The sequence below is a fragment of the Lemur catta genome, chromosome 10 (assembly GCF_020740605.2).
Source record: "Lemur catta isolate mLemCat1 chromosome 10, mLemCat1.pri, whole genome shotgun sequence".
NCBI lineage: Eukaryota > Metazoa > Chordata > Mammalia > Primates > Lemuridae > Lemur > Lemur catta.
In genome coordinates this window covers 13,328,920-13,352,484 of record NC_059137.1, presented here as the reverse complement: position 1 = coordinate 13,352,484, position 23,565 = coordinate 13,328,920, and positions in this window count along the sequence as shown.

The following is a 23,565-nucleotide window of genomic DNA, read 5'->3' as shown; positions in this document are numbered from 1 at the left end:
CGTGCTTCAGATTTCAACCTGACACTTTTGAAATCACCCCTGTGTTGGTAATTATTTGCCATTTCCATAGCGTTGTGCACCGTAATAGTCATGAAGCCGGTCTCTGCATCCTGAAGCCTGTGATGCTTTTTGCAGAGAAACCTCTGCTGAGGCCCAGGTACCTTGCTCTTTCCCATAGCTGGCACGGGAGCCTTGGAAGAAAGGACTGTTTTCAGTATTATTTCACCATCCTTTCACCACTGTTTCAAGAACGTGAAGACTCTTCAACCGTTAGCATAAGAATCCTTCTTTGGAGATGAGATATTTTTCTGCGGTGGCAAGTGCAGGGCCTCTGTCAGTCCTGGGTTTGTTGGACTAGCGCCAGACATGAGAAGAGCGCCTTTGTGGAACAGGTGAATAGTGCGGATCCTGTTTCAGTCTAAAGACTGAAACAGGATCCGCACTTTTCACCGTTCCTTTCAGAATCATTTGATTCATCAGCTAGGAATGGCGATTGCTTCTCCAGACCAATCCAAGGCTAGGCCAAAGTAACTCGATCTTTTCAAGGGGTGTGTGGCCCAACTTTTGAAAGAACCGCTGGGTGGAGAACTATTTGGTATTTTTCTGTAGCAGTTTTCACCGTAATTGTCCTAAGGTTGGTCTCTGCATCCTTAAGCATACCAGAGTCTTCACAGACGAAACAGGTTGAGGCCTAGTAAAGTTGACATTTCCAATAGTTTGCCCTAGAGACTACAAAGAAAATGTTCTTTTAAGTATTATTCCACTGTGGTTTCACCATTGTTTTCAGAACCCTAGCAGGTTTCTCGCATTAGCATTAGAATCCTGCCTGGTAGTTGAGATTTCTGGGTGGGGTGTAAGTGCGGGGCTTCTGTCAGCCCAGCCTTTGATTTGTTTACCTCCAGAGTTGGTAAGTGCATATTTGCGTGAGATGGGAAAAGTGTGGATCGTGCTTCAGATTTCATCCTGACACTTTTGAAATCACCAGTGTGTTGGTAATTATTTGCCATTTCCATAGCGTTGTGCACCGTAATAGTCATGAGGTCGGTCTCTGCATCCTGAAGCCTGTGATGCCTTTTGCAGAGAAACCTCTGCTGAGGCCCAGGTACCTTGCTCTTTCCCATAGCTGGCACGGGAGCCTTGGAAGATAGGATTGTTTTCAGTATTATTTCACCATCCTTTCACCACTGTTACAAGAACGTGAAGCCTTTTCAACCGTTAGCATAAGAATCCTTCTTTGGAGATGAGATATTTTTCTGGGGTGGCCAGTGCAGAGCCTCTGTCAGTCCTGGGTTTGTTGGACTAGCGCCAGACATGAGAAGGGCGCCTTTTTGGGACAGGTGAATAGTGCGGATCCTGTTTCAGTCTAAAGACTGAAACAGGATCCGCACTTTTCACCGTTCCTTTCAGAATCATTTGATTCATCAGCTAGGAATGGCGATTGCTTCTCCAGACCAATCCAAGGCCAGGCCAAAGTAACTCGATCTTTCCAAGGGGTGTGTGGCCCAACTTTTGAAAGAACCGCTGGGTGGAGAACTTTTTGGTATTTTTCTGTAGCACTTTTCACCGTAATTGCCCTAAGGTTGGTCTCTGCATCCTTAAGCATACCAGAGTTTTCACAGAAGAAACAGGTTGAGGCCTAGTAAAGTTGACATTTCCAATAGTTCGTCCTAGAGACTACAAAGAAACTGTTCTTTTAAGTATTATTCCACTGTGGTTTCACCATTGTTTTCAGAACCCTAGCAGGTTTCTCGCATTAGCATTAGAATCCTCCCTGGTAGTTGAGATTTCTTGGTTGGGTGTAAGTGCGGGGCTTCTGTCAGCCCTGCGTTTGATTTGCTTACCTCCAGATTTGGTAAGTGCATATTTGTGTGAGATGGGAAAAGTGTGGATCCTGCTTCAGATTTCATCCTGACACTTTTGAAATCACCAGTGTGTTGGAAATTATTTGCCATTTCCATAGCGTTGTGCACCGTAATAGTCATGAGGTCGGTCTCTGCATCCTGAAGCCTGTGATGCTTTTTGCAGAGAAACCTCTGCTGAGGCCCAGGTACCTTGCTCTTTCCCATAGCTGGCACAGGAGCCTTGGAAGATAGGATTGTTTTCAGTGTTATTTCACCATCCTTTCACCACTGTTTCAAGAAAGTGAAGCCTTTTCAACCGTTAACATAAGAATCCTTCTTTGGAGATGAGATATTTTTCTGGGGTGGCAAGTGCAGGGCCTCTGTCAGTCCTGGGTTTGTTGGACTAGCGCCAGACATGAGAAGTGCGCCTTTGTGGGACACGTGAATAGTGCGGATCCTGTTTCAGTCTAAAGACTGAAACAGGATCCGCACTTTTCACCGTTCCTTTCAGAATCATTTGATTCATCAGCTAGGAATGGCGATTGCTTCTCCAGACCAATCCAAGGCTAGGCCAAAGTAACTCGATCTTTCCAAGAAGTGTTTGGCCCAACTTTTCAAAGAACCGCAAGGTGAAGAACTATTTGCTATTTTTCTGCAGCAGTTTTCACCGTAATTGTCCTAAGGTTGGTCTCTGCTTCCTTAAGCATACCAGAGTTTTCACAGATGAAACAGGCTGAGGCCTAGTAAAGTTGACATTTCCAATAGTTTGTCCTAGAGACTACAAAGAAAATGTTCTTTTAAGTATTATTCCACTGTGGTTTCACCATTATTTTCAGAACCCTAGCAGGTTTCTCGCATTAGCATTAGAATCCTGCCTGGTAGTTGAGATTTCTGGGTGGGGTGTAAGTGCGGGGCTTCTGTCAGCCCAGCCTTTGATTTGTTTACCTCCAGAGTTGGTACGTGCATATTTGCGTGAGATGGGAAAAGTGTGGATCGTGCTTCAGATTTCAACCTGACACTTTTGAAATCACCCCTGTGTTGGTAATTATTTGCCATTTCCATAGCGTTGTGCACCGTAATAGTCATGAGGCCGGTCTCTGCATCCTGAAGCCTGTGATGCTTTTTGCAGAGAAACCTCTGCTGAGGCCCAGGTACCTTGCTCTTTCCCATAGCTGGCACGGGAGCCTTGGAAGAAAGGACTGTTTTCAGTATTATTTCACCGTCCTTTCACCACTGTTTCAAGAACGTGAAGACTCTTCAACCGTTAGCATAAGAATCCTTCTTTGGAGATGAGATATTTTTCTGCGGTGGCAAGTGCAGGGCCTCTGTCAGTCCTGGGTTTGTTGGACTGGCGCCAGACATGAGAAGAGCGCCTTTGTGGAACAGGTGAATAGTGCGGATCCTGTTTCAGTCTAAAGACTGAAACAGGATCCGCACTTTTCACCGTTCCTTTCAGAATCATTTGATTCATCAGCTAGGAATGGCGATTGCTTCTCCAGACCAATCCAAGGCTAGGCCAAAGTAACTCGATCTTTTCAAGGGGTGTGTGGCCCAACTTTTGAAAGAACCGCTGGGTGGAGAACTATTTGGTATTTTTCTGTAGCACTTTTCACCGTAATTGTCCTAAGGTTGGTCTCTGCATCCTTAAGCATACCAGAGTCTTCACAGACGAAACAGGTTGAGGCCTAGTAAAGTTGACATTTCCAATAGTTTGCCCTAGAGACTACAAAGAAAATGTTCTTTTAAGTATTATTCCACTGTGGTTTCACCATTGTTTTCAGAACCCTAGCAGGTTTCTCGCATTAGCATTAGAATCCTGCCTGGTAGTTGAGATTTCTGGGTGGGGTGTAAGTGCGGGGCTTCTGTCAGCCCAGCCTTTGATTTGTTTACCTCCAGAGTTGGTAAGTGCATATTTGCGTGAGATGGGAAAAGTGTGGATCGTGCTTCAGATTTCATCCTGACACTTTTGAAATCACCAGTGTGTTGGTAATTATTTGCCATTTCCATAGCGTTGTGCACCGTAATAGTCATGAGGTCGGTCTCTGCATCCTGAAGCCTGTGATGCCTTTTGCAGAGAAACCTCTGCTGAGGCCCAGGTACCTTGCTCTTTCCCATAGCTGGCACGGGAGCCTTGGAAGGTAGGATTGTTTTCAGTATTATTTCACCATCCTTTCACCACTGTTACAAGAACGTGAAGCCTTTTCAACCGTTAGCATAAGAATCCTTCTTTGGAGATGAGATATTTTTCTGGGGTGGCCAGTGCAGAGCCTCTGTCAGTCCTCGGTTTGTTGGACTAGCGCCAGACATGAGAAGGGCGCCTTTTTGGGACAGGTGAATAGTGCGGATCCTGTTTCAGTCTAAAGACTGAAACAGGATCCGCACTTTTCACCGTTCCTTTCAGAATCATTTGATTCATCAGCTAGGAATGGCGATTGCTTCTCCAGACCAATCCAAGGCCAGGCCAAAGTAACTCGATCTTTCCAAGGGGTGTGTGGCCCAACTATTGAAAGAACCGCTGGGTGGAGAACTTTTTGGTATTTTTCTGTAGCACTTTTCACCGTAATTGCCCTAAGGTTGGTCTCTGCATCCTTAAGCATACCAGAGTTTTCACAGAAGAAACAGGTTGAGGCCTAGTAAAGTTGACATTTCCAATAGTTCGTCCTAGAGACTACAAAGAAACTGTTCTTTTAAGTATTATTCCACTGTGGTTTCACCATTGTTTTCAGAACCCTAGCAGGTTTCTCGCATTAGCATTAGAATCCTCCCTGGTAGTTGAGATTTCTTGGTTGGGTGTAAGTGCGGGGCTTCTGTCAGCCCTGCGTTTGATTTGTTTACCTCCAGATTTGGTAAGTGCATATTTGCGTGAGATGGGAAAAGTGTGGATCCTGCTTCAGATTTCATCCTGACACTTTTGAAATCACCAGTGTGTTGGAAATTATTTGCCATTTCCATAGCGTTGTGCACCGTAATAGTCATGAGGTCGGTCTCTGCATCCTGAAGCCTGTGATGCTTTTTGCAGAGAAACCTCTGCTGAGGCCCAGGTACCTTGCTCTTTCCCATAGCTGGCACAGGAGCCTTGGAAGATAGGATTGTTTTCAGTGTTATTTCACCATCCTTTCACCACTGTTTCAAGAAAGTGAAGCCTTTTCAACCGTTAACATAAGAATCCTTCTTTGGAGATGAGATATTTTTCTGGGGTGGCAAGTGCAGGGCCTCTGTCAGTCCTGGGTTTGTTGGACTAGCGCCAGACATGAGAAGTGCGCCTTTGTGGGACAGGTGAATAGTGCGGATCCTGTTTCAGTCTAAAGACTGAAACAGGATCCGCACTTTTCACCGTTCCTTTCAGAATCATTTGATTCATCAGCTAGGAATGGCGATTGCTTCTCCAGACCAATCCAAGGCTAGGCCAAAGTAACTCGATCTTTCCAAGGGGTGTGTGGCCCAACTTTTGAAAGAACCGCTGGGTGGAGAACTATTTGGTATTTTTCTGTAGTACTTTTCACCGTAATTGCCCTAAGGTTGGTCTCTGCATCCTTAAGCATACCAGAGTTTTCACAGATGAAACAGGCTGAGGCCTAGTAAAGTTGACATTTCCAATAGTTTGTCCTAGAGACTACAAAGAAAATGTTCTTTTAAGTATTATTCCACTGTGGTTTCACCATTGTTTTCAGAACCCTAGCAGGTTTCTCGCATTAGCATTAGAATCCTGCCTGGTAGTTGAGATTTCTGGGTGGGGTGTAAGTGTGGGGCTTCTGTCAGCCCAGCCTTTGATTTGTTTACCTCCAGAGTTGGTAAGTGCATATTTGCATGAGATGGGAAAAGTTTGGATCGTGCTTCAGATTTCAACCTGACACTTTTGAAATCACCCCTGTGTTGGTAATTATTTGCCATTTCCATAGCGTTGTGCACCGTAATAGTCATGAGGCCGGTCTCTGCATCCTGAAGCCTGTGATGCTTTTTGCAGAGAAACCTCTGCTGAGGCCCAGGTACCTTGCTCTTTCCCATAGCTGGCACGGGAGCCTTGGAAGAAAGGACTGTTTTCAGTATTATTTCACCATACTTTCACCACTGTTTCAAGAACGTGAAGACTTTTCAACCGTTAGCATAAGAATCCTTCTTTGGAGATGAGATATTTTTCTGCGGTGGCAAGTGCAGGGCCTCTGTCAGTCCTGGGTTTGTTGGACTAGCGCCAGACATGAGAAGGGCGCCTTTGTGGAACAGGTGAATAGTGCGGATCCTGTTTCAGTCTAAAGACTGAAACAGGATCCGCACTTTTCACCGTTCCTTTCAGAATCATTTGATTCATCAGCTAGGAATGGCGATTGCTTCTCCAGACCAATCCAAGGCTAGGCCAAAGTAACTCGATCTTTTCAAGGGGTGTGTGGCCCAACTTTTGAAAGAACCGCTGGGTGGAGAACTATTTGGTATTTTTCTGTAGCACTTTTCACCGTAATTGTCCTAAGGTTGGTCTCTGCATCCTTAAGCATACCAGAGTCTTCACAGACGAAACAGGTTGAGGCCTAGTAAAGTTGACATTTCCAATAGTTTGCCCTAGAGACTACAAAGAAAATGTTCTTTTAAGTATTATTCCACTGTGGTTTCACCATTGTTTTCAGAACCCTAGCAGGTTTCTCGCATTAGCATTAGAATCCTGCCTGGTAGTTGAGATTTCTGGGTGGGGTGTAAGTGCGGGGCTTCTGTCAGCCCAGCCTTTGATTTGTTTACCTCCAGAGTTGGTAAGTGCATATTTGCCTGAGATGGCAAAAGTGTGGATCGTGCTTCAGATTTCATCCTGACACTTTTGAAATCACCAGTGTGTTGGTAATTATTTGCCATTTCCATAGCGTTGTGCACCGTAATAGTCATGAGCTCGGTCTCTGCATCCTGAAGCCTGTGATGCCTTTTGCAGAGAAACCTCTGCTGAGGCCCAGGTACCTTGCTCTTTCCCATAGCTGGCACGGGAGCCTTGGAAGATACGATTGTTTTCAGTATTATTTCACCATCCTTTCACCACTGTTACAAGAACGTGAAGCCTTTTCAACCGTTAGCATAAGAATCCTTCTTTGGAGATGAGATATTTTTCTGGGGTGGCCAGTGCAGAGCCTCTGTCAGTCCTGGGTTTGTTGGACTAGCGCCAGACATGAGAAGGGCGCCTTTTTGGGACAGGTGAATAGTGCGGATCCTGTTTCAGTCTAAAGACTGAAACAGGATCCGCACTTTTCACCGTTCCTTTCAGAATCATTTGATTCATCAGCTAGGAATGGCGATTGCTTCTCCAGACCAATCCAAGGCCAGGCCAAAGTAACTCGATCTTTCCAAGGGGTGTGTGGCCCAACTTTTGAAAGAACCGCTGGGTGGAGAACTTTTTGGTATTTTTCTGTAGCACTTTTCACCGTAATTGCCCTAAGGTTGGTCTCTGCATCCTTAAGCATACCAGAGTTTTCACAGAAGAAACAGGTTGAGGCCTAGTAAAGTTGACATTTCCAATAGTTCGTCCTAGAGACTACAAAGAAACTGTTCTTTTAAGTATTATTCCACTGTGGTTTCACCATTGTTTTCAGAACCCTAGCAGGTTTCTCGCATTAGCATTAGAATCCTCCCTGGTAGTTGAGATTTCTTGGTTGGGTGTAAGTGCGGGGCTTCTGTCAGCCCTGCGTTTGATTTGTTTACCTCCAGATTTGGTAAGTGCATATTTGCGTGAGATGGGAAAAGTGTGGATCCTGCTTCAGATTTCATCCTGACACTTTTGAAATCACCAGTGTGTTGGAAATTATTTGCCATTTCCATAGCGTTGTGCACCGTAATAGTCATGAGGTCGGTCTCTGCATCCTGAAGCCTGTGATGCTTTTTGCAGAGAAACCTCTGCTGAGGCCCAGGTACCTTGCTCTTTCCCATAGCTGGCACAGGAGCCTTGGAAGATAGGATTGTTTTCAGTGTTATTTCACCATCCTTTCACCACTGTTTCAAGAAAGTGAAGCCTTTTCAACCGTTAACATAAGAATCCTTCTTTGGAGATGAGATATTTTTCTGGGGTGGCCAGTGCAGGGCCTCTGTCAGTCCTGGGTTTGTTGGACTAGCGCCAGACATGAGAAGTGCGCCTTTGTGGGACACGTGAATAGTGCGGATCCTGTTTCAGTCTAAAGACTGAAACAGGATCCGCACTTTTCACCGTTCCTTTCAGAATCATTTGATTCATCAGCTAGGAATGGCGATTCCTCCTCCAGACCAATCGAAGGCTAGGCCAGAGTAACTGGATCTTTCCAAGAGGTGTGTGGCACAACTTTTGAAAGAACCGCTGGGTGGAGAACTATTTGGTATTTTTCCGTAGCACTTTTCACCGTAATTGTCCTAATGTTGGTCTCTGCCTCCTGAAGCGTACCAGAGTTTTCACAGACGAAAGAAGGCTGAGGCCCAGTAAACTTGGCATTTCCAATAGTTGGTCCTAGAGACTACAAAGAACGTGTTCTTTTAAGTAGTGTTCCACTATGGTTTCACCATGATTTTCAGAACCCGACCAGCTTTCTCGCATTAGCATAAGAATCCTGCCTGGTAGTTGAGATTTCTGGGTGGGGTGTAAGTGCGGGGCTTCTGTCAGCCCTGCCTTTGATTGGTTTACCTCCAGAGTTGGTAAATGCATATTTGCCTGAGGTGGGAAAAGTGTGGATCGTGCTTCAGATTTCGTCCTGACCCTTTTGAAATCACCAGTATGTTGGTAATTTTTGGCCATTTCCATGGCATTTTGCACCGTAATAGTCATGAGGTCGGTCTCTGCATCCTGAAGCCTATGATGCTTTTATCAGAGATCCCTCTGCTGAGGACCAGGGAACTTGGTATATCCCAAACCTGGGACCGGAGCCTGGGAAGATAGGATTGTTTTCAGTAGTATTTCACCATGCTTTCACCACCGTTTCAAGAACGGGAGCCCTTTTCAACCGTTAGCGTAAGAATCCTTCTTTGGAGATGAGATATTTTTCTGGGGTGGCAAGTGCAGGGCCTCTGTCAGTCCTGGGTTTGTTGGACTAGCGCCAGACATGAGAAGTGCGCCTTTGTGGGACAGGTGAATAGTGCGGATCCTGTTTCAGTCTAAAGACTGAAACAGGATCCGCACTTTTCACCGTTCCTTTCAGAATCATTTGATTCATCAGCTAGGAACGGGGATTCCTCCTCCAGACCAATCGAAGGCTAGGCCAGAGTAACTGGATCTTTCCAAGAGGTGTGTGGCACAACTTTTGAAAGAACCGCTAGGTGGAGAACTATTTGGTATTTTTCCGTAGCACTTTTCACCGTAATTGTCCTAATGTTGGTCTCTGCCTCCTGAAGCGTACCAGAGTTTTCACAGACGAAAGCAGGCTGAGGCCCAGTAAACTTGGCATTTCCAATAGTTGGTCCTAGAGACTACAAAGAACGTGTTCTTTTAAGTAGTGTTCCACTATGGTTTCACCATGATTTTCAGAACCCCAGCAGGTTTCTCGCATTAGCATAAGAATCCTGCCTGGTAGTTGAGATTTCTGGGTGGGGTGTAAGTGCGGGGCTTCTGTCAGCCCTGCCTTTGATTGGTTTACCTCCAGAGTTGGTAAGTGCATATTTGCCTGAGGTGGGAAAAGTGTGGATCGTGCTTCAGATTTCGTCCTGACCCTTTTGAAATCACCAGTATGTTGGTAATTTTTGGCCATTTCCATAGCATTTTGCACCGTAATAGTCATGAGGTCGGTCTCTGCATCCTGAAGCCTATGATGCTTTTATCAGAGATCCCTCTGCTGAGGACCAGGGAACTTGGTATTTCCCAAACCTGGCACCGGAGCCTGGGAAGATAGGATTGTTTTCAGTAGTATTTCACCATGCTTTCACCACCGTTTCAAGAACGGGAGCCCTTTTCAACCGTTAGCGTAAGAATCCTTCTTTGGAGATGAGATATTTTTCTGGGGTGGCAAGTGCAGGGCCTCTGTCAGTTCTGGGTTTGTTGGACTAGCGCCAGACATGAGAAGTGCGCCTTTGTGGGACAGGTGAATAGTGCGGATCCTGTTTCAGTCTAAAGACTGAAACAGGATCCGCACTTTTCACCGTTCCTTTCAGAATCATTTGATTCATCAGCTAGGAACGGCGATTCCTCCTCCAGACCAATCGAAGGCTAGGCCAGAGTAACTGGATCTTTCCAAGAGGTGTGTGGCACAACTTTTGAAAGAACCGCTAGGTGGAGAACTATTTGGTATTTTTCCGTAGCACTTTTCACCATGATTGTCCTAATGTTGGTCTCTGCCTCCTGAAGCGTACCAGAGTTTTCACAGACGAAAGCAGGCTGAGGCCCAGTAAACTTGGCATTTCCAATAGTTGGTCCTAGAGACTACAAAGAACGTGTTCTTTTAAGTAGTGTTCCACTATGGTTTCACCATGATTTTCAGATCCCCAGCAGGTTTCTCGCATTAGCATAAGAATCCTGCCTGGTAGTTGAGATTTCTGGGTGGGGTGTAAGTGCGGGGCTTCTGTCAGCCCTGCCTTTGATTGGTTTACCTCCAGAGTTGGTAAGTGCATATTTGCCTGAGGTGGGAAAAGTGTGGATCGTGCTTCAGATTTCGTCCTGACCCTTTTGAAATCACCAGTATGTTGGTAATTTTTGGCCATTTCCATAGCATTTTGCACCGTAATAGTCATGAGGTCGGTCTCTGCATCCTGAAGCCTATGATGCTTTTATCAGAGATCCCTCTGCTGAGGACCAGGGAACTTGGTATTTCCCAAACCTGGCACCGGAGCCTGGGAAGATAGGATTGTTTTCAGTAGTATTTCACCATGCTTTCACCACCGTTTCAAGAACGGGAGCCCTTTTCAACCGTTAGCGTAAGAATCCTTCTTTGGAGATGAGATATTTTTCTGGGGTGGCAAGTGCAGGGCCTCTGTCAGTCCTGGGTTTGTTGGACTAGCGCCAGACATGAGAAGTGCGCCTTTGTGGGACAGGTGAATAGTGCGGATCTTGCTTCAGTCTAAAGACTGAAACAGGATCCGCACTTTTCACCGTTCCTTTCAGAATCATTTGATTCATCAGCTAGGAATGGCGATTCCTTCTCCAAACCAATCGAAGGCTAGGCCAATGTAACTCGATGTTTCTAAGAGGTGTGTGGCACAACTTCTGAAAGAACCGCTAGGTGGAGAACTATTTAGTATTTTTCCGTAGCACTTTTCCCCGTTATTGGCCTAAATTGGTCTCTGCATCCTTAAGCATACGAGAGTTTTCACAGACGAAAGCAGGCTGAGGCCCAGTCAACTTGGCATTTCCAATAGTTGGTACTAGAGTCTACAAAGAAAGTGTTCTTTTAAGTAGTGTTCCACTGTGGTTTCACCATGATTTTCAGAACCCGAGCAGGTTTCTCGCATTAGCATAAGAATCCTGCCTGGTAGTTGAGATTTCTGGGTGGGGTGTAAGTGCGGGGCTTCTGTCAGCCCTGCCTTTGATTGGTTTACCTCCAGAGTTGGTAAGTGCATATTTGCCTGAGGTGGGAAAAGTGTGGATCGTGCTTCAGATTTCATCCTGACCCTTCTGAAATCACCAGTATGCTGGTAATTATTGGACATTTCCATAGCGTTTTGCACCGTAATAGTCATGAGGTCGGTCTCTGCATCCTGAAGCGTATGATGCTTTTCACAGAGAACCCTCTGCTGAGGCCCAGGGAACTTGGTGTTTCCCAAACCTGGCACCGGAGCCTTGGAAGATAGGATTGTTTTCAGCATTATTTCACCATCCTTTCACCACCGTTTCAAGAACGGGAGCCCTTTACATCCGTTAGCATAAGAATCCTTCTTTGGAGATGAGATACTTTTCTGGGGTGGCAAGTGCAGGGCCTCTGTCAATCCTGGGTTTGTTGAACTAGCGCTAGACATGAGAAGTGCGCCTTTGTGGGACAGGTGAATAGTGCGGATCCTGTTTCAGTCTAAAGACTGAAACAGGATCCGCACTTTTCACCGTTCCTTTCAGAATCATTTGATTCATCAGCTAGGAACGGCGATTCCTCCTCCAGACCAATCGAAGGCTAGGCCAGAGTAACTGGATCTTTCCAAGAGGTGTGTGGCACAACTTTTGAAAGAACCGCTAGGTGGAGAACTATTTGGTATTTTTCCGTAGCACTTTTCACCGTAATTGTCCTAATGTTGGTCTCTGCCTCCTGAAGCGTACCAGAGTTTTCACAGACGAAAGCAGGCTGAGGCCCAGTAAACTTGGCATTTCCAATAGTTGGTCCTAGAGACTACAAAGAACGTGTTCTTTTAAGTAGTGTTCCACTATGGTTTCACCATGATTTTCAGAACCCCAGCAGGTTTCTCGCATTAGCATAAGAATCCTGCCTGGTAGTTGAGATTTCTGGGTGGGGTGTAAGTGCGGCAATTCTGTCAGCCCTGCCTTTGATTGGTTTACCTCCAGAGTTGGTAAGTGCATATTTGCCTGAGGTGGGAAAAGTGTGGATCGTGCTTCAGATTTCGTCCTGACCCTTTTGAAATCACCAGTATGTTGGTAATTTTTGGCCATTTCCATAGCATTTTGCACCGTAATAGTCATGAGGTCGGTCTCTGCATCCTGAAGCCTATGATGCTTTTATCAGAGATCCCTCTGCTGAGGACCAGGGAACTTGGTATTTCCCAAACCTGGCACCGGAGCCTGGGAAGATAGGATTGTTTTCAGTAGTATTTCACCATGCTTTCACCACCGTTTCAAGAACGGGAGCCCTTTTCAACCGTTAGCGTAAGAATCCTTCTTTGGAGATGAGATATTTTTCTGGAATGCCAAGTGCAGGGCCTCTGTCAGTTCTGGGTTTGTTGGACTAGCGCCAGACATGAGAAGTGCGCCTTTGTGGGACAGGTGAATAGTGCGGATCCTGTTTCAGTCTAAAGACTGAAACAGGATCCGCACTTTTCACCGTTCCTTTCAGAATCATTTGATTCATCAGCTAGGAACGGTGATTCCTTCTCCAGACCAATCGAAGGCTAGGCCACTGTAACTCGATGTTTCTAAGAGGGGTGTGGCACAACTTTTGAAAGAACCGCTAGGTGGAGAACTATTTGGTATTTTTCCGTAGCACTTTTCACCGTAATTGTCCTAAATTGGTCTCTCCATCCTTAAGCATACGAGAGTTTTCACAGACGAAAGCAGGCTGAGGCCCAGTAAACTTGGCATTTCCAATAGTTGGTCCTAGAGACTACAAAGAAAGTGTTCTTTTAAGTAGTGTTCCACTGTGGTTTCACCATGATTTTCAGAACCCGAGCAGGTTTCTGGCATTAGCATAAGAATCCTGCCTGGTAGTTGAGATTTCTGGGTGGGGTGTAAGTGCGGCAATTCTGTCAGCCCTGCCTTTGATTTGTTTACCTCCAGAGTTGGAAAGTGCATATTTGCCTGAGGTGGGATAAGTGTGGATCGTGCTTCAGATTTCGTCCTGACCCTTTTGAAATCACCAGTATGTTGGTAATTTTTGGCCATTTCCATAGCATTTTGCACCGTAATAGTCATGAGGTCGGTCTCTGCATCCTGAAGCCTATGATGCTTTTATCAGAGATCCCTCTGCTGAGGACCAGGGAACTTGGTATTTCCCAAACCTGGCACCGGAGCCTGGGAAGATAGGATTGTTTTCAGTAGTATTTCACCATGCTTTCACCACCGTTTCAAGAACGGGAGCCCTTTTCAACCGTTAGCGTAAGAATCCTTCTTTGGAGATGAGATATTTTTCTGGGGTGGCAAGTGCAGGGCCTCTGTCAGTCCTGGGTTTGTTGGACTAGCGCCAGACATGAGAAGTGCGCCTTTGTGGGACAGGTGAATAGTGCGGATCCTGTTTCAGTCTAAAGACTGAAACAGGATCCGCACTTTTCACCGTTCCTTTCAGAATCATTTGATTCATCAGCTAGGAACGGGGATTCCTCCTCCAGACCAATCGAAGGCTAGGCCAGAGTAACTGGATCTTTCCAAGAGGTGTGTGGCACAACTTTTGAAAGAACCGCTAGGTGGAGAACTATTTGGTATTTTTCCGTAGCACTTTTCACCGTAATTGTCCTAATGTTGGTCTCTGCCTCCTGAAGCGTACCAGAGTTTTCACAGACGAAAGCAGGCTGAGGCCCAGTAAACTTGGCATTTCCAATAGTTGGTCCTAGAGACTACAAAGAACGTGTTCTTTTAAGTAGTGTTCCACTATGGTTTCACCATGATTTTCAGAACCCCAGCAGGTTTCTCGCATTAGCATAAGAATCCTGCCTGGTAGTTGAGATTTCTGGGTGGGGTGTAAGTGCGGGGCTTCTGTCAGCCCTGCCTTTGATTGGTTTACCTCCAGAGTTGGTAAGTGCATATTTGCCTGAGGTGGGAAAAGTGTGGATCGTGCTTCAGATTTCGTCCTGACCCTTTTGAAATCACCAGTATGTTGGTAATTTTTGGCCATTTCCATAGCATTTTGCACCGTAATAGTCATGAGGTCGGTCTCTGCATCCTGAAGCCTATGATGCTTTTATCAGAGATCCCTCTGCTGAGGACCAGGGAACTTGGTATTTCCCAAACCTGGCACCGGAGCCTGGGAAGATAGGATTGTTTTCAGTAGTATTTCACCATGCTTTCACCACCGTTTCAAGAATGGGAGCCCTTTTCAACCGTTAGCGTAAGAATCCTTCTTTGGAGATGAGATATTTTTCTGGGGTGGCAAGTGCAGGGCCTCTGTCAGTCCTGGGTTTGTTGGACTAGCACCAGACATGAGAAGTGCGCCTTTGTGGGACAGGTGAATAGTGCGGATCTTGCTTCAGTCTAAAGACTGAAACAGGATCCGCACTTTTCACCGTTCCTTTCACAATCATTTGATTCATCAGCTAGGAATGGCGATTCCTTCTCCAGACCAATCGAAGGCTAGGCCAATGTAACTCGATGTTTCTAAGAGGTTGTGGCACAACTTCTGAAAGAACCGCTAGGTGGAGAACTATTTAGTATTTTTCCGTAGCACTTTTCCCCGTTATTGTCCTAAATTGGTCTCTGCATCCTTAAGCATACGAGAGTTTTCTCAGACGAAAGCAGGCTGAGGCCCAGTCAACTTGGCATTTCCAATAGTTGGTACTAGAGACTACAAAGAAAGTGTTCTTTTAAGTAGTGTTCCACTGTGGTTTCACCATGATTTTCAGAACCCCAGCAGGTTTCTGGCATTAGCATAAGAATCCTGCCTGGTAGTTGAGATTTCTGGGTGGGGTGTAAGTGCGGGGCTTCTGTCAGCCCTGCCTTTGATTGGTTTACCTCCAGAGTTGTTAAGTGCATATTTGCCTGAGGTGGGAAAAGTGTGGATCGTGCTTCAGATTTCATCCTGACCCTTCTGAAATCACCAGTATGCTGGTAATTATTGGACATTTCCATAGCGTTTTGCACCGTAATAGTCATGAGGTCGGTCTCTGCATCCTGAAGCGTATGATGCTTTTCACAGAGAACCCTCTGCTGAGGCCCAGGGAACTTGGTGTTTCCCAAACCTGGCACCGGAGCCTTGGAAGATAGGATTGTTTTCAGCATTATTTCACCATCCTTTCACCACCGTTTCAAGAACGGGAGCCCTTTACATCCGTTAGCATAAGAATCCTTCTTTGGAGATGAGATACTTTTCTGGGGTGGCAAGTGCAGGGCCTCTGTCAATCCTGGGTTTGTTGAACTAGCGCTAGACATGAGAAGTGCGCCTTTGTGGGACAGGTGAATAGTGCGGATCCTGTTTCAGTCTAAAGACTGAAACAGGATCCGCACTTTTCACCGTTCCTTTCAGAATCATTTGATTCATCAGCTAGGAACGGCGATTCCTCCTCCAGACCAATCGAAGGCTAGGCCAGAGTAACTGGATCTTTAAAAGAGGTGTGTGGCACAACTTTTGAAAGAACCGCTAGGTGGAGAACTATTTGGTATTTTTCCGTAGCACTTTTCACCGTAATTGTCCTAATGTTGGTCTCTGCCTCCTGAAGCGTACCAGAGTTTTCACAGACGAAAGCAGGCTGAGGCCCAGTAAACTTGGCATTTCCAATAGTTGGTCCTAGAGACTACAAAGAACGTGTTCTTTTAAGTAGTGTTCCACTATGGTTTCACCATGATTTTCAGAACCCGAGCAGGTTTCTCGCATTAGCATAAGAATCCTGCCTGGTAGTTGAGATTTCTGGGTGGGGTGTAAGTGCGGGGCTTCTGTCAGCCCTGCCTTTGATTGGTTTACCTCCAGAGTTGGTAAATTCATATTTGCCTGAGGTGGGAAAAGTGTGGATCGTGCTTCAGATTTCGTCCCGACCCTTTTGAAATCACCAGTATGTTGGTAATTTTTGGCCATTTCCATAGCATTTTGCACCGTAATAGTCATGAGGTCGGTCTCTGCATCCTGAAGCCTATGATGCTTTTATCAGAGATCCCTCTGCTGAGGACCAGGGAACTTGGTATATCCCAAACCTGGGACCGGAGCCTGGGAAGATAGGATTGTTTTCAGTAGTATTTCACCATGCTTTCACCACCGTTTCAAGAACGGGAGCCCTTTTCAACCGTTAGCGTAAGAATCCTTCTTTGGAGATGAGATATTTTTCTGGGGTGGCAAGTGCAGGGCCTCTGTCAGTCCTGGGTTTGTTGGACTAGCGCCAGACATGAGAAGTGCGCCTTTGTGGGACAGGTGAATAGTGCGGATCCTGTTTCAGTCTAAAGACTGAAACAGGATCCGCACTTTTCACCGTTCCTTTCAGAATCATTTGATTCATCAGCTAGGAACGGCGATTCCTCCTCCAGACCAATCGAAGGCTAGGCCAGAGTAACTGGATCTTTCCAAGAGGTGTGTGGCACAACTTTTGAAAGAACCGCTAGGTGGAGAACTATTTGGTATTTTTCCGTAGCACTTTTCACCGTAATTGTCCTAATGTTGGTCTCTGCCTCCTGAAGCGTACCAGAGTTTTCACAGACGAAAGCAGGCTGAGGCCCAGTCAACTTGGCATTTCCAATAGTTGGTCCTAGAGACTACAAAGAACGTGTTCTTTTAAGTAGTGTTCCACTATGGTTTCACCATGATTTTCAGAACCCCAGCAGGTTTCTGGCATTAGCATAAGAATCCTGCCTGGTAGTTGAGATTTCTGGGTGGGGTGTAAGTGCGGGGCTTCTGTCAGCCCTGCCTTTGATTGGTTTACCTCCAGAGTTGGTAAGTGCATATTTGCCTGAGGTGGGAAAAGTGTGGATCGTATTTCAGATTTCATCCTGACCCTTCTGAAATCACCAGTATGCTGGTAATTATTGGACATTTCCATAGCGTTTTGCACCGTAATAGTCATGAGGTCGGTCTCTGCATCCTGAAGCGTATGATGCTTTTATCAGAGATCCCTCTGCTGAGGCCCAGGGAACTTGGTGTTTCCCAAACCTGGCACCGGAGCCTTGGAAGATAGGATTCTTTTCAGCATTATTTCACCATCCTTTCACCACCGTTTCAAGAACGGGAGCCCTTTACATCCGTTAGCATAAGAATCCTTCTTTGGAGATGAGATACTTTTCTGGGGTGGCAAGTGCAGGGCCTCTGTCAATCCTGGGTTTGTTGAACTAGCGCTAGACATGAGAAGTGCGCCTTTGTGGGACAGGTGAAAAGTGCGGATCCTGTTTCAGTCTAAAGACTGAAACAGGATCCGCACTTTTCACCGTTCCTTTCAGAATCATTTGATTCATCAGCTAGGAACGGCGATTCCTCCTCCAGACCAATCGAAGGCTAGGCCAGAGTAACTGGATCTTTCCAAGAGGTGTGTGGCACAACTTTTGAAAGAACCGCTAGGTGGAGAACTATTTGGTATTTTTCCGTAGCACTTTTCACCGTAATTGTCCTAATGTTGGTCTCTGCCTCCTGAAGCGTACCAGAGTTTTCACAGACGAAAGCAGGCTGAGGCCCAGTAAACTTGGCATTTCCAATAGTTGGTCCTAGAGACTACAAAGAACGTGTTCTTTTAAGTAGTGTTCCACCATGGTTTCACCATGATTTTCAGAACCCGAGCAGGTTTCTCGCATTAGCATAAGAATCCTGCCTGGTAGTTGAGATTTCTGGGTGGGGTGTAAGTGCGGGGCTTCTGTCAGCCCTGCCTTTGATTGGTTTACCTCCAGAGTTGGTAAGTGCATATTTGCCTGAGGTGGGAAAAGTGTGGATCGTGCTTCAGATTTCGTCCTGACCCTATTGAAATCACCAGTATGTTGGTAATTTTTGGCCATTTCCATAGCATTTTGCACCGTAATAGTCATGAGGTCGGTCTCTGCATCCTGAAGCCTATGATGCTTTTCTCAGAGATCCCTCTGCTGAGGACCAGGGAACTTGGTATTTCCCAAACCTGGCACCGGAGCCTGGGAAGATAGCATTGTTTTCAGTAGTATTTCACCATGCTTTCACCTCCGTTTCAAGAACGGGAGCCCTTTTCAGCCGTTAGCGTAAGAATCCTTCTTTGGAGATGAGATATTTTTCTGGGGTGGCAAGTGCAGGGCCTCTGTCAGTTCTGGCTTTGTTGGACTAGCGCCAGACATGAGAAGTGCGCCTTTGTGGGACAGGTGAATAGTGCGGATCCTGTTTCAGTCTAAAGACTGAAACAGGATCCGCACTTTTCACCGTTCCTTTCAGAATCATTTGATTCATCAGCTAGGAACGGCGATTCCTCCTCCAGACCAATCGAAGGCTAGGCCAGAGTAACTGGATCTTTCCAAGAGGTGTGTGGCACAACTTTTGAAAGAACCGCTAGGTGGAGAACTATTTGGTATTTTTCCGTAGCACTTTTCACCGTAATTGTCCTAATGTTGGTCTCTGCCTCCTGAAGCGTACCAGAGTTTTCACAGACGAAAGCAGGCTGAGGCCCAGTAAACTTGGCATTTCCAATAGTTGGTCCTAGAGACTACAAAGAACGTGTTCTTTTAAGTAGTGTTCCACTATGGTTTCACCATGATTTTCAGAACCCCAGCAGGTTTCTCGCATTAGCATAAGAATCCTGCCTGGTAGTTGAGATTTCTGGGTGGGGTGTAAGTGCGGGGCTTCTGTCAGCCCTGCCTTTGATTGGTTTACCTCCAGAGTTGGTAAGTGCATATTTGCCTGAGGTGGGAAAAGTGTGGATCGTGCTTCAGATTTCGTCCTGACCCTTTTGAAATCACCAGTATGTTGGTAATTTTTGGCCATTTCCATAGCATTTTGCACCGTAATAGTCATGAGGTCGGTCTCTGCATCCTGAAGCCTATGATGCTTTTATCAGAGATCCCTCTGCTGAGGACCAGGGAACCTGGTATTTCCCAAACCTGGCACCGGAGCCTTGGAAGATAGGATTGTTTTCAGTAGTATTTCACCATGCTTTCACCACCGTTTCAAGAACGGGAGCCCTTTTCAACCGTTAGCGTAAGAATCCTTCTTTGGAGATGAGATATTTTTCTGGGGTGGCAAGTGCAGGGCCTCTGTCAGTTCTGGGTTTGTTGGACTAGCGCCAGACATGAGAAGTGCGCCTTTGTGGGACAGGTGAATAGTGCGGATCCTGTTTCAGTCTAAAGACTGAAACAGGATCCGCACTTTTCACTGTTCCTTTCAGAATCATTTGATTCATCAGCTAGGAACGGTGATTCCTTCTCCAGACCAATCGAAGGCTAGGCCACTGTAACTCGATGTTTCTAAGAGGTGTGTGGCACAACTTTTGAAAGAACCGCTAGGTGGAGAACTATTTGGTATTTTTCCGTAGCACTTTTCACCGTAATTGTCCTAAATTGGTCTCTCCATCCTTAAGCATACGAGAGTTTTCACAGACGAAAGCAGGCTGAGGCCCAGTAAACTTGGCATTTCCAATAGTTGGTCCTAGAGACTACAAAGAAAGTGTTCTTTTAAGTAGTGTTCCACTGTGGTTTCACCATGATTTTCAGAACCCGAGCAGGTTTCTCGCATTAGCATAAGAATCCTGCCTGGTAGTTGAGATTTCTGGGTGGGGTGTAAGTGCGGCAATTCTGTCATCCCTGCCTTTGATTTGTTTACCTCCAGAGTTGGAAAGTGCATATTTGCCTGAGGTGGGATAAGTGTGGATCGTGCTTCAGATTTCGTCCTGACCCTTTTGAAATCACCAGTATGTTGGTAATTTTTGGCCATTTCCATAGCATTTTGCACCGTAATAGTCATGAGGTCGGTCTCTGCATCCTGAAGCCTATGATGCTTTTATCAGAGATCCCTCTGCTGAGGACCAGGGAACTTGGTATTTCCCAAACCTGGCACCGGAGCCTGGGAAGATAGGATTGTTTTCAGTAGTATTTCACCATCCTTTCACCACCGTTTCAAGATCGGGAGCCCTTTTCAACCGTTAGCGTAAGAATCCTTCTTTGGAGATGAGATATTTTTCTGGGTTGGCAAGTGCAGGGCCTCTGTCAGTCCTGGGTTTGTTGGACTAGCGCCAGACATGAGAAGTGCGCCTTTGTAGGACAGGTGAATAGTGCGGATCTTACTTCAGTCTAAAGACTGAAACAGGATCCGCACTTTTCACCGTTCCTTTCAGAATCATTTGATTCATCAGCTAGGAATGGCGATTCCTTCTCCAGACCAATCGAAGGCTAGGCCAATGTAACTCGATGTTTCTAAGAGGAGTGTGGCACAACTTCTGAAAGAACCGCTAGGTGGAGAACTATTTGGTATTTTTCCGTAGCACTTTTCACCGTAATTGTCCTAATGTTGGTCTCTGCCTCCTGAAGCGTACCAGAGTTTTCACAGACGAAAGCAGGCTGAGGCCCAGTAAACTTGGCATTTCCAATAGTTGGTCCTAGAGACTACAAAGAACGTGTTCTTTTAGGTAGTGTTCCACTATGGTTTCACCATGATTTTCAGAACCCGAGCAGGTTTCTCGCATTAGCATAAGAATCCTGCCTGGTAGTTGAGATTTCTGGGTGGGGTGTAAGTGCGGGGCTTCTGTCAGCCCTGCCTTTGATTGGTTTACCTCCAGAGTTGGTAAATGCATATTTGCCTGAGGTGGGAAAAGTGTGGATCCTGCTTCAGATTTCGTCCTGACCCTTTTGAAATCACCAGTTTGTTGGTAATTTTTGGCCATTTCCATAGCATTTTGCACCGTAATAGTCATGAGGTCGGTCTCTGCATCCTGAAGCCTATGATGCTTTTATCAGAGATCCCTCTGCTGAAGACCAGGGAACTTGGTATATCCCAAACCTGGGACCGGAGCCTGGGAAGATAGGATTGTTTTCAGTAGTATTTCACCATGCTTTCACCACCGTTTCAAGAACGGGAGCCCTTTTCAACCGTTAGCGTAAGAATCCTTCTTTGGAGATGAGATATTTTTCTGGGGTGGCAAGTGCAGGGCCTCTGTCAGTCCTGGGTTTGTTGGACTAGCGCCAGACATGAGAAGTGCGCCTTTGTGGGACAGGTGAATAGTGCGGATCCGCACTTTTCACCGTTCCTTTCAGAATCATTTGATTCATCAGCTAGGAACGGCGATTCCTCCTCCAGACCAATCGAAGGCTAGGCCAGAGTAACTGGATCTTTCCAAGAGGTGTGTGGCACCACTTTTGAAAGAACCGCTAGGTGGAGAACTATTTGGTATTTTTCCGTAGCACTTTTCACCGTAATTGTCCTAATGTTGGTCTCTGCCTCCTGAAGCGTACCAGAGTTTTCACAGACGAAAGAAGGCTGAGGCCCAGTAAACTTGGCATTTCCAATAGTTGGTCCTAGAGACTACAAAGAACGTGTTCTTTTAAGTAGTGTTCCACTATGGTTTCACCATGATTTTCAGAACCCGACCAGCTTTCTCGCATTAGCATAAGAATCCTGCCTGGTAGTTGAGATTTCTGGGTGGGGTGTAAGTGCGGGGCTTCTGTCAGCCCTGCCTTTGATTGGTTTACCTCCAGAGTTGGTAAATGCATATTTGCCTGAGGTGGGAAAAGTGTGGATCGTGCTTCAGATTTCGTCCTGACCCTTTTGAAATCACCAGTATGTTGGTAATTTTTGGCCATTTCCATGGCATTTTGCACCGTAATAGTCATGAGGTCGGTCTCTGCATCCTGAAGCCTATGATGCTTTTATCAGAGATCCCTCTGCTGAGGACCAGGGAACTTGGTATATCCCAAACCTGGGACCGGAGCCTGGGAAGATAGGATTGTTTTCAGTAGTATTTCACCATGCTTTCACCACCGTTTCAAGAACGGGAGCCCTTTTCAACCGTTAGCGTAAGAATCCTTCTTTGGAGATGAGATATTTTTCTGGGGTGGCAAGTGCAGGGCCTCTGTCAGTCCTGGGTTTGTTGGACTAGCGCCAGACATGAGAAGTGCGCCTTTGTGGGACAGGTGAATAGTGCGGATCCTGTTTCAGTCTAAAGACTGAAACAGGATCCGCACTTTTCACCGTTCCTTTCAGAATCATTTGATTCATCAGCTAGGAACGGGGATTCCTCCTCCAGACCAATCGAAGGCTAGGCCAGAGTAACTGGATCTTTCCAAGAGGTGTGTGGCACAACTTTTGAAAGAACCGCTAGGTGGAGAACTATTTGGTATTTTTCCGTAGCACTTTTCACCGTAATTGTCCTAATGTTGGTCTCTGCCTCCTGAAGCGTACCAGAGTTTTCACAGACGAAAGCAGGCTGAGGCCCAGTAAACTTGGCATTTCCAATAGTTGGTCCTAGAGACTACAAAGAACGTGTTCTTTTAAGTAGTGTTCCACTATGGTTTCACCATGATTTTCAGAACCCCAGCAGGTTTCTCGCATTAGCATAAGAATCCTGCCTGGTAGTTGAGATTTCTGGGTGGGGTGTAAGTGCGGGGCTTCTGTCAGCCCTGCCTTTGATTGGTTTACCTCCAGAGTTGGTAAGTGCATATTTGCCTGAGGTGGGAAAAGTGTGGATCGTGCTTCAGATTTCGTCCTGACCCTTTTGAAATCACCAGTATGTTGGTAATTTTTGGCAATTTCCATAGCATTTTGCACCGTAATAGTCATGAGGTCGGTCTCTGCATCCTGAAGCCTATGATGCTTTTATCAGAGATCCCTCTGCTGAGGACCAGGGAACTTGGTATTTCCCAAACCTGGCACCGGAGCCTGGGAAGATAGGATTGTTTTCAGTAGTATTTCACCATGCTTTCACCACCGTTTCAAGAACGGGAGCCCTTTTCAACCGTTAGCGTAAGAATCCTTCTTTGGAGATGAGATATTTTTCTGGGGTGGCAAGTGCAGGGCCTCTGTCAGTTCTGGGTTTGTTGGACTAGCGCCAGACATGAGAAGTGCGCCTTTGTGGGACAGGTGAATAGTGCGGATCCTGTTTCAGTCTAAAGACTGAAACAGGATCCGCACTTTTCACCGTTCCTTTCAGAATCATTTGATTCATCAGCTAGGAACGGCGATTCCTCCTCCAGACCAATCGAAGGCTAGGCCAGAGTAACTGGATCTTTCCAAGAGGTGTGTGGCACAACTTTTGAAAGAACCGCTAGGTGGAGAACTATTTGGTATTTTTCCGTAGCACTTTTCACCATGATTGTCCTAATGTTGGTCTCTGCCTCCTGAAGCGTACCAGAGTTTTCACAGACGAAAGCAGGCTGAGGCCCAGTAAACTTGGCATTTCCAATAGTTGGTCCTAGAGACTACAAAGAACGTGTTCTTTTAAGTAGTGTTCCACTATGGTTTCACCATGATTTTCAGATCCCCAGCAGGTTTCTCGCATTAGCATAAGAATCCTGCCTGGTAGTTGAGATTTCTGGGTGGGGTGTAAGTGCGGGGCTTCTGTCAGCCCTGCCTTTGATTGGTTTACCTCCAGA